This window comes from Ptiloglossa arizonensis, chromosome 8, assembly GCF_051014685.1.
Source record: "Ptiloglossa arizonensis isolate GNS036 chromosome 8, iyPtiAriz1_principal, whole genome shotgun sequence".
Taxonomy (NCBI): Eukaryota; Metazoa; Arthropoda; class Insecta; order Hymenoptera; family Colletidae; genus Ptiloglossa; species Ptiloglossa arizonensis.
In genome coordinates, this window is record NC_135055.1 from 21,867,931 (window position 1) to 21,883,916 (window position 15,986).

Consider the following 15,986-nt stretch of genomic DNA (forward strand, 5'->3'; position numbering starts at 1 on the left):
AACTCTATATTAGTACGTGTATCGAACAGGATACTCTTGAAGAAAGAAAGCAACGGATTGCTCGAAAGTACCGTAAATCCGAGACCGGACGATTTTCCACGCGCGAATCGTTGTTGTTATCGTTCTTTCGTTTCACCCTCGACTCTTGCCAAAATTGAAGAATCTATCGCAATTTGAGAGCGGTGTTGTTCACCGTGATCTCTTGAAAAATTTATGGCGATTTAAGAAAATACGATGGAAGAAACTGTGTATTAGAATCGCGTCGTTAAATGTAAATCGTTGCTAGAATTTTACCGCGCGTTATCGTTCTTTCGTTTCACCCTCGACTCTTGCTAAAATTGAAAGATTTATCGCGATTCTAGAGCGGTGTTCGTTAGAATTTTGTTATTAAAAAGAAAAAATACTATTATTGGAACTTGATCGCGCGTTTTTATCGGTGTTGCTCTCTTTCGTCGTCGACAGCGCGTCTGGAAAAATTGGAAAACGTACGGCGATTCGAGGTAACCAAAGTGCTCGTTATTAGAATTTCATTGCTCGTTATTTTCTTTCGGCGGGGACTCGTGCTGGAAATAAATGGAAAATATACGTCGATTCAAGGAAATTGAACAGCCTCGTTTATCAAGATTTTTCCTCGCACTCTTGGTAGTTTCTTTCACCGTGGACTCTTGTCGGAAAAAAATTGAAAAATACCCGACGATCCGAAGAAACTTCAAAGTATCGGGGAAAAAAATTGGAAAAGCTACCGAGTCGGTGAAAAACGCGCTCGAAGAAACTACACGGTTCGTTATTAGGCTTTTGCCGCCGGTTGTTGTTGTTGTTGTTGTTGTCAGTTTGTTCGTGGGTCGAGCGTAGCGGGAAAAAGATTGGAAAATGTACGAGCGTCCGAGGGATCGAGCTCGAAGAAAGTAAAGGGTCCGTTATTAGGGTTTTGCCGCGCGTAAAATGACCGTGGAAAGAATTCTTGTTGACTTTCCTCGGAGTCGATAGCGAGCGGCCGCCACCACCGGGAAGTCGTTGCCCCGAATGAAAGGAAGATGAAGACCGTCAGAAGAGCAGGCAATTACTTAGGTCAACCGTCCCCCGGACCCTTTTCGAATGATCTTTTTCTTCCGCGGTACACTTTCTCGTGCCTGGGTTTTCTCCCGCTCGTGAAAAATTTAACCGAGTGGAGCGGGCAATTTTATTTGCGGCGTACTCGCTCCGTGGAACTAATTGCACGAGCATCCGGAATAATCTTCGCGACGCGTCTCTGAAACCATCTTGCGTAACCAGAACCGGCCGGTTTCCCTCGAAATCGAACGCGAATACGAACTTTCCCGCGCGATCGGCACACTTGAGAATTTCAAGATCGTTTCGCGTTCTTCGAGCCGCGAACAACCGTGCTCGTCGTATCTCGAAAACAAAACCGATTAAAACGGCAACGCTCTTCTCACCGCGATCGAGCGTTTCTCGTAAACGTATCTCGAACGATAAAGTATCGTTTGCAACGAAACGTGGATGAAAATCCATTTGGACGGTGGTAGAAAGCATCGTTGGAAAAGATTGCGTTCTCTCGTAGAGTAGAGCGAAAACAGCCCTACGAATTATCTCTCGATTAACGAGATAAATTCTATGGACGATATCGAAGTAAACTCGAGCGGTATCTGCATGTTGCGCAGACCGAGATAACATTGGACTTCGACATCTATCGCGATGTATCTCCGATAAGATCTCCCGTTTATTCGGTCGATTATGCGTTGTCCCGTGCAAAGATGTCCGCGATTTTTCCACTCGGTCGTGTCTCTCGAATCGTCTCCGTGAAGATCTTCCTCGAGGTCGTCCCGTACGATCGAATTATCGAATGGAACACAGTCTGGAGTTATTTTCGCGCGAAATAAATATTTTAAGCGCTGGGAGATTTCCACGGTTGTGTTTCGTTCGCGTGGTTTAAACGTGTCACGGTCAATAACTCGAATCCAGGTTTCGACACGGTTTATTTAAAACCGCGTGCCTCGTCGATCACTTTTTCGAAGTTACGGTGCACGCGGTTTCGAGACGTTCGCTCGAGCGATCGCGAACGTTTTCCATAGTCTTTCGATCGGACTTTCGAACCGATTTTCACGCGAGAGCGCACCTCTCCGTTATACGATTCGTCGTAAATACGAGAGACGCGCACGGGTCGCGAGGGAGGATCGAGAAACGTATATCGGGCTGGCTCTTTCTCTCGGGGCGAATTTTGGAACTGTTCCACTCCCGATATATAGTATATGGAATATCGAGGAGATCCGGTCTGGATCCGTTCGTATATTACGCGGTTAAGTTTTCCCATTAACGAGAAGTTCGCGTTTCGCGGTCGTCGGTATTTTCTTGGGAAGCCCGTGTCTGCTCTCGTGGAAATGGCTCCTCGATGAAACGTTTCGCGTAGAGCCGACACGCCTCTCCGTTATTCCGGAACGTCGATACGTCGAGAAATCAACGCGTTAAGGAAACAAAAGGAAAGAAGATCGCGTAAAAAAAAAGAAGAGAAAAGAAAAGAAAAGAAAGAGTCACGCGGAACGTGCCGATATCTTCGTAAATGGAAATTTATTCGCAGAAAGCTTTATGCGGATCGGATGATTTTCATTTAATAGAGAAAAACGATCGCGTATTAAAGAAGAGTCTCGCAAGAACGCGTCGATGTCCCTATAAATGGAAATTTATTCGCAGAAAGCTTCCCGCGGATCGAATGTACATTCGAAACACCAACGCGCTCGCGTTTAATAAAGAAAAATGATCCGTGTATTAAAGAATAGTCGCGCGAGTATACGTCGATATCTCTACAAATGTAAATTTATTCGCCAGAAAGATTCGTACTTTCCGACGATCGAATACATATTTAAAACACCGATACCGTCCAATCTCCTCCGATCGCGATCGCAGCTTGTTAGCATCGTCTCGTGTTCTTTTACCTATTTTTCGACGGTACAGGTATCTCCATGTTCGTCGAACGCGCGTTCCAAACGAGAGATCTTAATTTTAAAATACCCTCGAACTCGTGTCTCGTTACGGCTCGTACATCTTTCATCGGACTTGTATCGAGAAACGAAACGGGTCGAGGGAATACCTTCTTGAAATTGGAGGAAATTTTAAGCGTACTCGAGATCATCCAGTGTATTTATCGCGATCGTTTCTTGGTCGAATATCGACTCTCGAAGATATCGTCGAGGAACGAATCTCCTTGGAAATCTCTATTTTCTTTTCGCAAATACGCGCGACGAATTCGCGATGTGCGTCGAGGTATTCTTTTCTTTCTCCATTTCCACGCGTCCTACAAGAATTCACGGTCAAACACTGTACAAGATACCGCGGCTGAACCATCCACGGATATGTATACACACGTGTAGAAGCGTGTGTACACAGGTAGCACGCGATCGGAGCGTGTTGCGAGGCAGGAGGCCACGTGTTTCTCTCACTTTCCCGCGCGACGCGACGCGACTCGACGCGACTCGACGCTCCCGTTCGATCGCTCGAGGCGTCCGTGCAATCGTTGGTAAATTTTCGAAATTTCCCCTCCGCTTGAAATAGAATCCGTCGAAAGTAGGTGGACGCTATTATTATCGTTATTATTTATTTTCGACGAGTAAACATCTACGAGGTGTTCACCGGCTGCTGGAGTATCGGGAATCGTAAATGTTAAAAAACGAATCGCCTAGTAGTTTCGTCGAAACTAGCCCGGATTCGATTTTATTATCGGACTACTTTCACGGAAACCGGCTCGCCTCGATACTTTCGTTTTATAGGTTATCGAACGTTTCGAACAGTTCGATACTTCCGAAGAAAGACTTTCTAAACGTTCGAGACTTTCATGAATCCTTTCGTATCGAACCAGTGGGAGAATTCGAGGATTCGAGACGATTCGAGACGATTCGAAGCATCGGGTGTTCGGGACAATCGCTGGTGAATTCGTCGCTCACGACACAAGTGGCATTTCCGTTTTAGTCACGAGTGCCAAAGGGATTCGAATCGTACGATATACCGGTCGCGATACGCTCGAATCGGTCCCGATAGTTACGCGCGAGGGAATATTGATAAAACGATACAGCGATGGAAACGATTGGCGCGCCTGCTCGGTATTCCGGGCGTGTTGCACGAACGAATAAGTTTAAAAGCGGCGCAACTTTACTTAGTACGTAACGTATTTATAGCTCGTGCCTCGAATCTGCAACGCCGAGAGAAATCACCCGAACACCTTTGCACGTGGCTGCACGCGCCGCTAGCTACTTCGAGATCCATCGGCCTTATGGATTCCACGGAAATTTCGACCTACCGTGGAAACTTGGCGGGCCTTACGATCGTTTCGCAACCGACCCACCGGAAAATTTGTCGAACGGAACGAAAGCCAAGAGTAGCGAACTCTCGTTTCGGTGTTCGCGTTTCGTTGCGTTTCGTTTCGTTGCGCGACGTTGTGCAATTGTTTCGAGTCGATGAAATCTTGAGAAATTTGGTCGACGAACACCGAATGTATAATTTATCATTTCGATTCGACGAGGTCTCGGTTAGGTGGAAACCGAGGATAAGTACGAACGATGGAAAATAAAGAAAAAGAAAAGAAACGAACGACAACTTGGAATTTGAATTTTCGATATTAGGAGATCTCGAAAGAAAATTCGATAAAGCACTTGTAAGTGCACGAATTAAGGAAATGAAATTCAAGGAGATACGGGTTTGCGGTTATTGTATCAGGTTGCCGCGTAACCTGTGTTACGACTCCTCGATACAGAGAGTAAAGAAAGCACGAAGTGGATCGCGGTAAAGGCGCGTTAAATTGGCCGCTCAAGGCCACCCAGAGGTTATCCCCACTCCTTCGTTCGGTACCGCGCTTTCTATCCCCACCACTCCGTCTTCTAAACGAAACTGTCCGAAACGATCTCGTCGTTCCGTATCGTACGATACAGTTTGATCTCACCTCGTGACATTCTTGTCGTCTAAACACGTTTCGAAGTTATTCCGAACAGGAGACGACCGATTTCCAAACGAACGTGAAACTCGTTTTAGAAGAGAATCGATTCGTCACGTCCGACGTTACCACATTCGACGAGTGTATGTACCGTTTCGGTAATTTCGATGGAACCGAGATCTTATTTTCGCAATCGTGCAACGACGTTCTCGTTATCGGTGAAGCTTTATACGCTCGGGTGGTTCGTTTTACCGCGTGTCCCCTCCCTCGACCTCGCCGCGTGTATCCCGTAAACCGTAATTAGCTGCAAAGGAAAAAAGGTACGTGAGCGCGTCTAGAGGTCGTCGATGGTATCGGTTCGCTTGTCGGTCGAAAGAGAAGGGTTGATTAGCCTCGGGTAAAAGCCGTGGCGAAGACTTTGAGGGGACAAAGGAACATGGAACGTATTCGTGGGAGAGGGGAGGTGAAGTTAGAGGGGAGATACCGAAGCAATAAGAACCGAGCATCTGCACGGACGAACAACTCCTGGATACGAATCAGCTCTGGACGATTAAAGAATACCGAAGGGGCGCCAGAGGGGGTAAACAGGGTAGGTGGTCTCGATCGAAATCGAAGCGAGAGAGCTCTTCCACGGGGTTGTTCCAGATCTACCACCTCCCCTCTGCTATCCAGTTTCTTTTTTCTTCCTCTCTTCGCGCGAAGAGTATCGTTTTTCTCCCCTCGAACTCCTAGAGACTCGCTCGCTCGGTGGGTGCTCCATACCCCCGTACTTTTTTTTTCTTTTTTTTTTTTCCTCCCACGGATCGGACTTGTCCGATTTCTTGCCTCGGGTCGCGAGAATAACGACTCGGCCGCGAGTTTTCAACAACCGTGGTCCTCCGCCTCCGCTCCGGTTGGCTTCGATCCGGGGCTAAGTCGAGAATTACCGGTGTCACGGTCCTCTCTCTCTCTCTCGCGAGCGAGCGGGAAACTTTACCGAATCGACAAAGTTTATTTCACGGTCTCCATTAACACCGTCGAGAAGACGTTTACATTCAATTTCTTGTTAAATATTCCGAGTAACGATGCTCCACCGTGGAAAGTAACTCGTTCCGGAAGTCGCTCGTAGCGTAAATCTCCCGCGACGTTTTCCATCCTCGAGAAGACTCCTCCGTGTACACCGTCGGCTACGTACAATAACTAATCATTTTTTTTCCCTCGTTTGGCTCTCGTTAACCTTATCGTTGCATCGGAAGTTCGATTTTCATCGAACACGAAATTCATTTTTCTCGGTTCGGTTCTCACCGGTTATGTTATCTGGAAATGAAAGTTCGATTCGCGTTGGAAAGGACAGAATTTCTCGCGACGAATCGACGCGTTCGATGACCTCGATGACCTCCGCGGCAATCTTTCCTTCGACGAGAAAAGAAACGACGAAAGGATGCAGACGGAGTACGTTCGCGCGCGTAATTTAAAGACAGGGGTCACGGTGCGCGTTTGTGCCAAAGAAATTGGAGAAACGTGCCTCGATAGACCGAAATGGACACGGTGGAAAATGTAGAAAATAGCAGATCACGTGCAACGAGCACCGCGGAGATCACGGAACGTTATTGAGCGCGGTGTGTGTATCCACGGGAGGTAATTTGTTGCACAAGAATGTAAACTCGGTTGAAACGCGCGCGTGTTTTCTTCCGCGATCGTGGCTGTTGGTTCTCGTTGCGTCAGCACCGTGTGCAATCGAAAGCACAAGTTCACGAGCGCTTTCGGTGCCAAAGTCCAGGACACGGGTTTGTTGCCAGCTATTCCGCGAATCGGGGCCGACTTCGGCACGGTGCAAAGTCCACGGTGACGAAACCACGGGCACGGAGGAGACGAAGAACCGCAGCTGGCCCGAAATCGGAGAAAGCGAATTCGTCGACGCCTACGCCATCGCCGAAAAAGTCTACGCGAATTGCACTTTGGACTCCGAGGGAACTCTTCTCGGTTACACGACACACTTCGTTCGGTCGATTTACGAATTCGTCGCGCACAATCGTCGGTCAGACGTTGCTGGAGTTTCTCGTTCGACTCGAGGTGCAATGACGAGCGATCTGATAAAATTGGAACTAAAACGGGGAAAGTGGAAAAATAGAACGCGCTCGATGTGCACGAATTAGCGAGGAAAATACTCGATGGAGCATCGTAGAGGTCTAGCACTACGAAAGAGTCAAGTAAATATAATAGATTTACTCTTGAAGATCAGAGTCTAGTATCATCTAAGCTACCGTCCTAGATGATTTATGTGGAATAATAGAATTGTTGAACACAAGAGAAAAGTAAATAGAAGGTTTATTTAAATAGTAGAAGATAATAGAATAATGCTGTATTATCTAGTCACGAGTGACTAGACCGTAACGGTCACGTCGGAATATCAACTGAAAAATATCCAAGTCAGTAGCGACCCTTCCCCGTATCTTGACTTCTCAAGAATTGCATCGATCCAAGTCGTATTCCAACAATTTAAATACGAGATGTACCACATAATTATTTCGAGTCCAATCCCCTGTTAGTAATGTATACCTTGAAATACCTAAATTTAATTCTTGATGTTCCGATCGGTGGACTTAAGCTTTCATTGGAACACCGACGCACGATAATCTCAATCGTTACAAACATCGCCACGGAATTCCACAGTGGTCTAATCGTATCATGGATCTGATTCGTTCGTGGAACAACGAACAATCATGAACAAAGAGTACTGGAACGACCGTCGCGAGGTAAATCCACCCGTAAGATTTCGACGTTTAAACGGCTGAAAGTGAATCGTTGGCGTAATGTACGACGGTGTACGTTTCGATCCCGATGGTAAACCCCGGAGCAGCTGTAATTCGAGGTTAATTGAACGAGGAAACGTCCAACAGGCAGTGTCGCTAAGCGTGTGCTCGTATTCGGCCTGGAGCGTATCGCGGTTGATAGGGAAAGGACTGACTCCGTACCCCTCGATATATTCCACGGGGTGTTCCGATTGTAACAACCGGGCCGACAACGGCTTTGTCGCAGCACACCCAAGGGTTCCCTTTACGTCGACCTTGCGGCGTAACGACCTCGGTTACACGTCCTCTAGATTGGCTCGCGAGCGTCGTGCCTTGCCGCTCTTATTGCTCGTCAAAGGGGACGCGTTGATTTTCCTTGCCTTCGTTCCGCCCGGTCGACGCGACGACGGGTTTCGAAAGGGACCAAAGACGAAAGGGCGGTTCGTTCCCTTTCGAGTAAATCGCTCGATGTCGCGCATTAATAACTTTCCGAGCTTCCAGAGCCGAGGTGTCGTGACTTTGGACGGTTCGTCTGGGTATAGTCGGGAGCTCGAGAGATTCGACCCGAGTGGGCGGAGCAAGGAAACCACGAGCTCTTATTCGTTGGAACATCGGGCCCTGTGATCGTCGCTGCGAAGCGACTTCGTCCAATCTTCAACGAAGGGTGGATCGTTCCACTCGAAGAGTCAATTCTCCACGCAAGAAACGAGAACGAATTTCTTTTCTCTTCGGTTTCGAAGGACCTTCTAGACACGGATACTTGGTTTTTTTATGTCTTCTTTTACGTAGTTTACTCGAAAAAGAGTCTGTCTTGTGTACAAGGTGTATCGACTCGAGTGAATCGTTACCAGCGAACGAATCGGAATTTCGTTACCTTGGACATCGAAGAACCTTCGAAGTAAGATAACGATAATTTTCATTCAACGGGTACAAACAGTCGCTTATCTAATACCGGTTCCTTGAAATTTCTACGCGGATAAGAATTTTGTCCGATCGTTTATTTATTTATTCAAACTGCCGATACTCCCGGTAATTTATCATCGATTGTTCCGCGACCCCGCGCGGGAAGAGATCTTAAGGTTAAACACGGCGTACGTCGAGAAATTCAATTAGCTTATTTTGTCGCTCGGTTCGCCGACGGTATCGTTGCGTTGATAACATCGCCACGATCGATACCCCGCGTCGCGATACAGAATGTGTAATTACCTTAATGGAACCCAAGGAAATTACGCAGCGAACGAGCGATACCTTGCTCGTTCATTATAAATTATAATTATTGATTAATGGTTTCGCTAATAAATTAGAAGCCGGTTCCGAGCCGCGGATCCGACGAGTGCGTCCGCCGTACTTCTATCCCCGCTATTTTGTCTCGTTGCTCGTGGGAACACGAGCGAGCTACTTGATCGACCACCTGTAACTAACGACGCGATGTATCGAAACACCTCTTGCGCTCCCGATGGAAAATTTTACCCATTGTTACGCACCTCTCCGCGATTTCTCGCCAAATGGATCGCGTTTACTCGTCGATCGCGAGCCATTGCGTAACGTCGATTACAATTTCCATACTACTCACGAAAATCGGACAATGACTCGCGTATCGATCATTTATTCCTCGGTTTCGTGCCCGTCGATGTTTCGATTGAAAACGCGACAATACCGAACTCGACTATAAATATAGTACTCGAATATAATTACAGCGACGTCTCGGTCATCGATAACACTTTCCGCTCGGATTCCCTGTCTCCTCGGCTCGTTGTTTCTAAAAATATACACGTACGATGAGTTGCGACAAAAAGTGCATCGCTCTTGCTTCGCGTATTGATAATTGACAGCCCTCGTTTTCAAACATTATACGAGACAACTGTCCGATAATAACAGGTATTACGTACACACCTCGTTTCCAGTTCAATCGCTCGGCTAACCTTCTGACTCTCGTACCAACGGAAACACCGATAATAGTACTACCGGAAGAAATATTCAGAACGAGATTTCTCTGTCTTTTTCTTTTTCTGTTTTTTTTTTCTTTTTTACCGCAGTGTCGATCGATTGCACCGAAGACACGCTTTCTTTCCAAATTCTTTCGTCGTTCGATGAACACGTTTTTTTTTAATATAAATTAATTTCTTGGAATTCATTCCGAGGAAACCAACGACGGCCAATTGGACGAGAAAGTTGCACCGTACCGTTAGCGAAGTCTGGTTTCTTCGAGGTGCACGCGATAAGGCAGGAATAGCTGGACGCGTGACAATGATACGCGACTGCAATGGGGTTGACTCTAAAAGCGGTGAACGGATGAAACTACTCGGTAACTATCGTTAACGGAACTCGGATTAATCGTGGTTTCAGCTCGGATAGTGCGAAGCGGAATCGGACAAAGGGTGTAATCATACCGCGATTGTTCCGAGTCGATAGCTGGAAACACCGTGGACCCTCGGTTGCGTGCACTATGCAGATTTCGTTCATCCCGTTGGATCAATTCCACCGTGTATTCACGGTGAACTGGAATCCCATTGGGCAAGAACTTGGTTGGCCTCTAGCGCTTCGAATCGCGATTAACGCCGCGAATGTAAATACGCGATAAGAACGGTCGTTAGCGATTCGACTTAATTGATTTTCGATGAGGCGCTCGATTGAAAAATCTACGGGGTGCTCCGATCGAGATAGAACGAGGACTTTTACGTTACGCGTGGACTAGTCAATGTTCCCGCATCGACGATTCATACTTCAGTTACAGCTCTTCGAGCAAGCGTTTACCATTTTACGATTACGCGGTACATTTATCTACGCGTAAAACAATCCGATAGAGTTTCGGTCGATCTTTCAACGACCCCCCTTTGTACACGGTGCAGAGTTCTTGCGCACGTTGAAGCATCTGGCGTCTCGATTTTTCCACGAGCTCGATAACGCTGATATCGATCGATACACCGCGCAAGAAATTATGCGCGCGGGGCCGAAGTTTCCGGAAGATGATGGAACTTCTTGGCAACTGTGATTACGTAAATTGAGTTTAATTAACGCGGGCCGCTCTCGAGTGCCCGCGGGACTAATTTTGTTTGCATCGTCGAGTTTACGGTGAAATTTTCGTCCTTTTTCCTCGCGGACCGACACCGCGGTAATACCATTTTTCGATTTTGCGGCCGAGGAGAACGCCGCACGGCCGCGCGGCCGGCGTGGTCCCGCGACGCCCTTTTTAAGGAACTTATAGGATTTTAAATGGAGCCGAGGTGCCGCGGAAGTGCTCCATTATCCCGATTAGAATACTTAATACGATTTCTGAGGAACGAGCCACGAGTCACGGCTGAATCTCCACGATGCGAAACCATCCAACGACGAAACCCATTCATCGCGGAAAGATTAATCGATTGACCAGCGGGATTCATTTAGCGGCGGATCGACGGATAAGATGGATGTACTTTTCTTATCCGAGAGTATCGAGTCCTTTTTACAATCTCCGCCAAGTTTCCGTGCATTCGTTACGAGCGTTTGTCGTAGATTCTTCGCGAAGTTTCTTTGCGTCTACGTTCATCGCGAGCGCTTAACGTAGACTCTCCACGAAGTTTCTTCACGTCTACGTTCATCGCGAACGTTGTTCGTAGATTCTCCGCGAAGTTTCTCTACGTCTACGTTCATCACGAGCGCTTAACGTAGACTCTCCACGAAGTTTCTCCACGTCTACGTTCATCGCGAACGTTTATCGTAGACTCTCCACGAAGTTCCCCTATATTCGTCATAAGAGTTTATTGTAAACTCTCCATGAAATTTCTCTACGTCTACGTTCATCATGAACACTTATCGTAGACTCTCCACGAAGTTTCTCTACGTCTACGTTCATCATGAACACTTATCGTAGACTCTCCACGAAGTTTCTCTACATCTACATTCATCACGAGCGTTTATCGTAAACTCTCCACGAAGTTTCTCTACGTTACATTTCTATAAAAAAACCTCTTCACGAAGTTCCTCTACATCTACGCTCATCACGAGCGTTTATCGTAGACTCTCCGCAAACTTTCTCCACATTTTTCACCGTGAGCGTTTATCGTAGACCCTCGCACATCTCCTCTTCGAATTCCCAGCACGCTGGAATCTCGCGTAGATTAAAAACACCGGATAAAACCGAGCAACTATTTTTGGAACGTTCAGGGATGCGCTCGACGCACCGATTCCGCTGAACGCGCATCGAATTTCATTTCTGCGCGACAAAGGATGAACCAGCGGTGTAGTTCGGCACGCGATAGGAATTCACGTGGCGTTTTATCGTGTTTTCGTTGGAAATTTCCAGGACGCTTCCGCGCGGCACCTACGCGAGAAGGTTGCGCAATTTGCGAGAGCATCGATAGGCATCGTTACTGTAATTAAGCCCGAAATGAATCGCGAGTCGATCGGTCCCGGTGGCTCGCTCACAAAGGCGTTAATTAAAGCTCGGTCCCGCGGGAAATTACGTAAAACGTAGTCAAACGTCGTTTCTTTTGTTCGTTTCCTCTTTGGTCCTAGCCACGACTCCTTTGTCCCTACTCCTCGATTCCTCGGCAATCGGTCCGCTCGAGTATGGATCGATCGAGAGGTGTCCTTCGAAAAAAGATTCCCTTCGTTCGATACGCGAGTTCCTCGCGTCCCTTTTTTCCGATTCGTAGCCGACAGAGACGTTGTTTCGATTTCACCCGCGAGGATGAACTCGTCTCGTCGCGCGAGAACCGTGCGAGAATCGTAAGAACCGAAAATCGCGCGGAATAACGAGTTAAGCTCTGGGCGTAGTTCGTTAAAGGATTACAAACTCGTTGCAAAGTCAGGAACGCTCGCGGACACGAGTAAATCGTATGGATTACTGCCCCCGACTGTTCGTATCCAGCGCAAATTATGGTCGCGTTTCCTCCTCTCCGCGGCTTACTATACACCCTGCACGCGACCTTCGATTATTTTCGCACGGTGTATATTTATCTCGCGGCCGTTACATTTTTTTAGCGGATAGTTTCCCGAAGTGAGCGTCCTCGAATACAAAGTTACGAGAAGATACGACGAAAAGCTCGAGAACTCGCGAAAGACGATAAATAAAGCGTCGAGAATCGAGAGAAGAGAGAAATACGGTCGAACGTCGTTTTTATCGATGCGAATAAATACCGTACGGTAATTCAACCTCGTGTTAACCGGGTCCACGTTTTTCTTTTGCAATAATCGGTTACGGTACGCTCACGATATCTTACGGATCGTAAACGAAAGAGTAAACAAAATTGGCCACTGTATTCGACAATTGATATATTTCGGATCGTGAAACCAACGATACGTCTTTTCGTCCGAGTATCGTTACAGGGTCCAGGTTTTTCTTTTGCAATAATCCGTTACGGTACGCTCACGATATCTTACGGATCGTAAACGAAAGAGTAAACAAAATTGGCCACGGTATTCGACAATTGAAATATTTCGTTATCGTGAAACCGACGACGCGTCTTTTCGTCCGTGTATCGTTATCTTGGATTTAAAAAGGCTCGGGACACACACACACAATTTCCGTGGAACACCTCCGTTTCGCGAGCTTTTCGATTATCGTGGATCGAAAGCCGAGATTCGGTCGCCGGTGAATTTCGTATTCGGAGCAGAGCGGAATAAAAGAGATATCGGCGTTAAACTCCCCTAAGCTCTCGGTGCAGGACGGTTTTCGAACAAAGTTCGTCTCCGGCGGTATCGCGAAACGTTGCGGGACGAAATATGCAATCGGTCGACTGGAATAGCGAAATCGTTACGATACGGAGGACTTCGTTATCGAATACCGATCCCGCGGGTTCACCAGCGACGTCACGCAGCCTTCCCGCCATCTAATTCCGGAGAATGGCACGTCAGCTCGCGAATCTCGATACTAATTCCACGGGAAAATTTCCGGGGGACTCGTACCGGGATGAATTTACGTAATTCGTTGTTATTATTATTATTATCATTGCATTGAATGCAAAGAAAGGTGATATTGCACAGAATGTGCACAACGAGCAAAAAATCAAGGCACGAATGAACGCAAGGTGAACCGTCCGACTGGACCGCCTTGACTTTTTACCGAAAACAGTGAACGAATCAAAATTCTCTCTTACCGCGGATGATACGATCTTGCAAAACGAGACGATGACGTGTACATTTTTTTCTACATTTGTCTCGTTACGTAAATTTTTCTGAATCACCTTCGATCGTGTCGTCCCCGAGCCCATTGTTTCACAACCGGTAGAAAAACGAAGGTTTAAAGAAGACGAAGAAGAAAAAAAGATAAATCGTGCATAGAAAATTGACCTAGAAAGTTTAGATAAAAAGGAGATATGCAAAAAATAAAACGACGTCGGTTCGAAGGTCCCTTCGAGTCGTATCGTTGGTAAAAAAGATAAAATTCCTATTGGTTCGCCGATTGCGAGAAATTAACCGATGGATCGAATCGGGTGGTTCGGTCCACGTAATAAACAATACGTGTAACGTGACGCGTCGAATCGAATGCGTAATAACTTTTACCGGGTTAATTGTACCCGGAAATGCACCGGTACAGAAACAACGTGGGTTTAATGGCGATCGTGAGCCTCGCGCTGTGGAATACTTCCGTTCGATGATCACGCGAACGCGCACGTAACGCGATAATAACCTTTCGCTACTCTTTCCGTAACGACGAATCCAACCCCGGTCCAATTTTCACCGATTTGCGAGCAAATACGCGAAAAAGCGTAACACGTTCTCGTAACGTGTCGATTTCAATGGTCGTCGATTCGGTACGGTTCGTCGATTTGCAATTTTCCTTTTTTCTTGATTTTTCCCTCATTTTTAAAAATTTTTTTTTTTTTAAACGCGGCATCTGCAATTCGACTCGAAACGATGCAGCTAATACACCCGATACGTTCGAATTCGCGTTGCGAGTAATATCGGCGCTGCTGTCTCTTGGCGCTTTCGTTGATTGCGCGAGAGCAAAGGAACAGAGTGTTCGACAACCGTGCAAATGCAATCGGAGCAGCTAACCAACGGTCAGCGTGTTTCCATCGGGAGAGGAAAACATAGGAAAACCAGGTTGCCGGATGAACGAATCCGTTAGCACGCACACCGGCCCGATAAAACGTTAGGTTTAGAGCGGTCTACTGTTTCTCGCTTATCGAGTCGGTGCTGCCCGAATCTCGTGTAAATTCTCTTTTACGAGTCAGAGAGGTCGAAACGTTTAGAAAACACGCGAACACCGTACTTTACACCCGGTACGTAGATTTTTTTTTTATATATTCAAAATTCCGGGCTACGACACAAGCGAGCCCCTCGTTACGAACTAATTGTGATATCATTCTTTGCACCTCTTGCGTGTGTGTATATATATATATATATATATATATTTTTTTATATATATTTAAAATTCACTGCGAGACACGACAGACACCTCCCATTATAAAATAATTGTGACACCAGTTTTCGCGTCTCGTATGCATATATATATTTTTTTTCAATATTTAAAATTTACTCCGGGACGGACCCCTCATTATGAAACAATTACAATGCCAACCTTTTGATCTCGTACCTATATATATATATATTTTAATATTTAAAATTCACTCCGGGACACAACAGACCACCCCGTTGTATCTCAATCGCAACATCAACGTTTGCGTTCCGGGCACATATATTTTTTAATATTTAAAATCCACTCTGGGACAGGACAAAGTCCCCCACCACCGCTATAAAGCAATCGGGATACCGTGAAAGAATCTAATTATCGAGGATTTCCATGCACGCACTGTCAAACTGGCGCGTACCACCGCACTGCAAACAGAATATCGCTCAGATTTTCACGGATCCCATTTACCGCCGAATATCTCGCACAGGCGTTGCAATTATAAACGAAATATTGCAGGGCTTTGTGTACCCCCGATCGAGGGACGGATTCGTCGTAAAATGTCCACTCGTGCTCCGTTATACACGAATATTAATAAATATTCAACTGCACGACCGAACGATGAATCGTGCCACCGATAAGGAGGGGTAGGAAGGGAAGAGAGGGGTGACTCGGGTTATTTTTCCGGTGTGGCAATGTTTTATTTGTTATTTATTATTTCTCCGCATCGAAACGGAATTGTTTTTCCTAGGTCGTGTCAGGTTGGCGCGCGCGCGCTTTGCGTCGAAACGACGAGCGGAAAATGTGTTTCGCAGCGGCGTAAATTGGTCTCTCGGTCGTACGGAATGCATTTATTTATTTATTTATTTATCTATTTATTTATTTACTTTTTGTCACCCCTCTCCACGATCCGTTCGCACGTTCGAAAACGTAACGTTCTCCGCGAAATAGATCGTTCTCCAGCGAC

The 15,986-nt window shown here is 46.5% G+C and overlaps 1 protein-coding gene across 1 annotated transcript in view; it reads left to right on the top strand.

The window, feature by feature from the left end:
* Dnr1 (E3 ubiquitin-protein ligase defense repressor 1) overlaps window positions 1-15,986 on the top strand; it is a 152,088-nt gene that overhangs the window by 53,683 nt on the left and 82,419 nt on the right. The window lies entirely within an intron of this gene.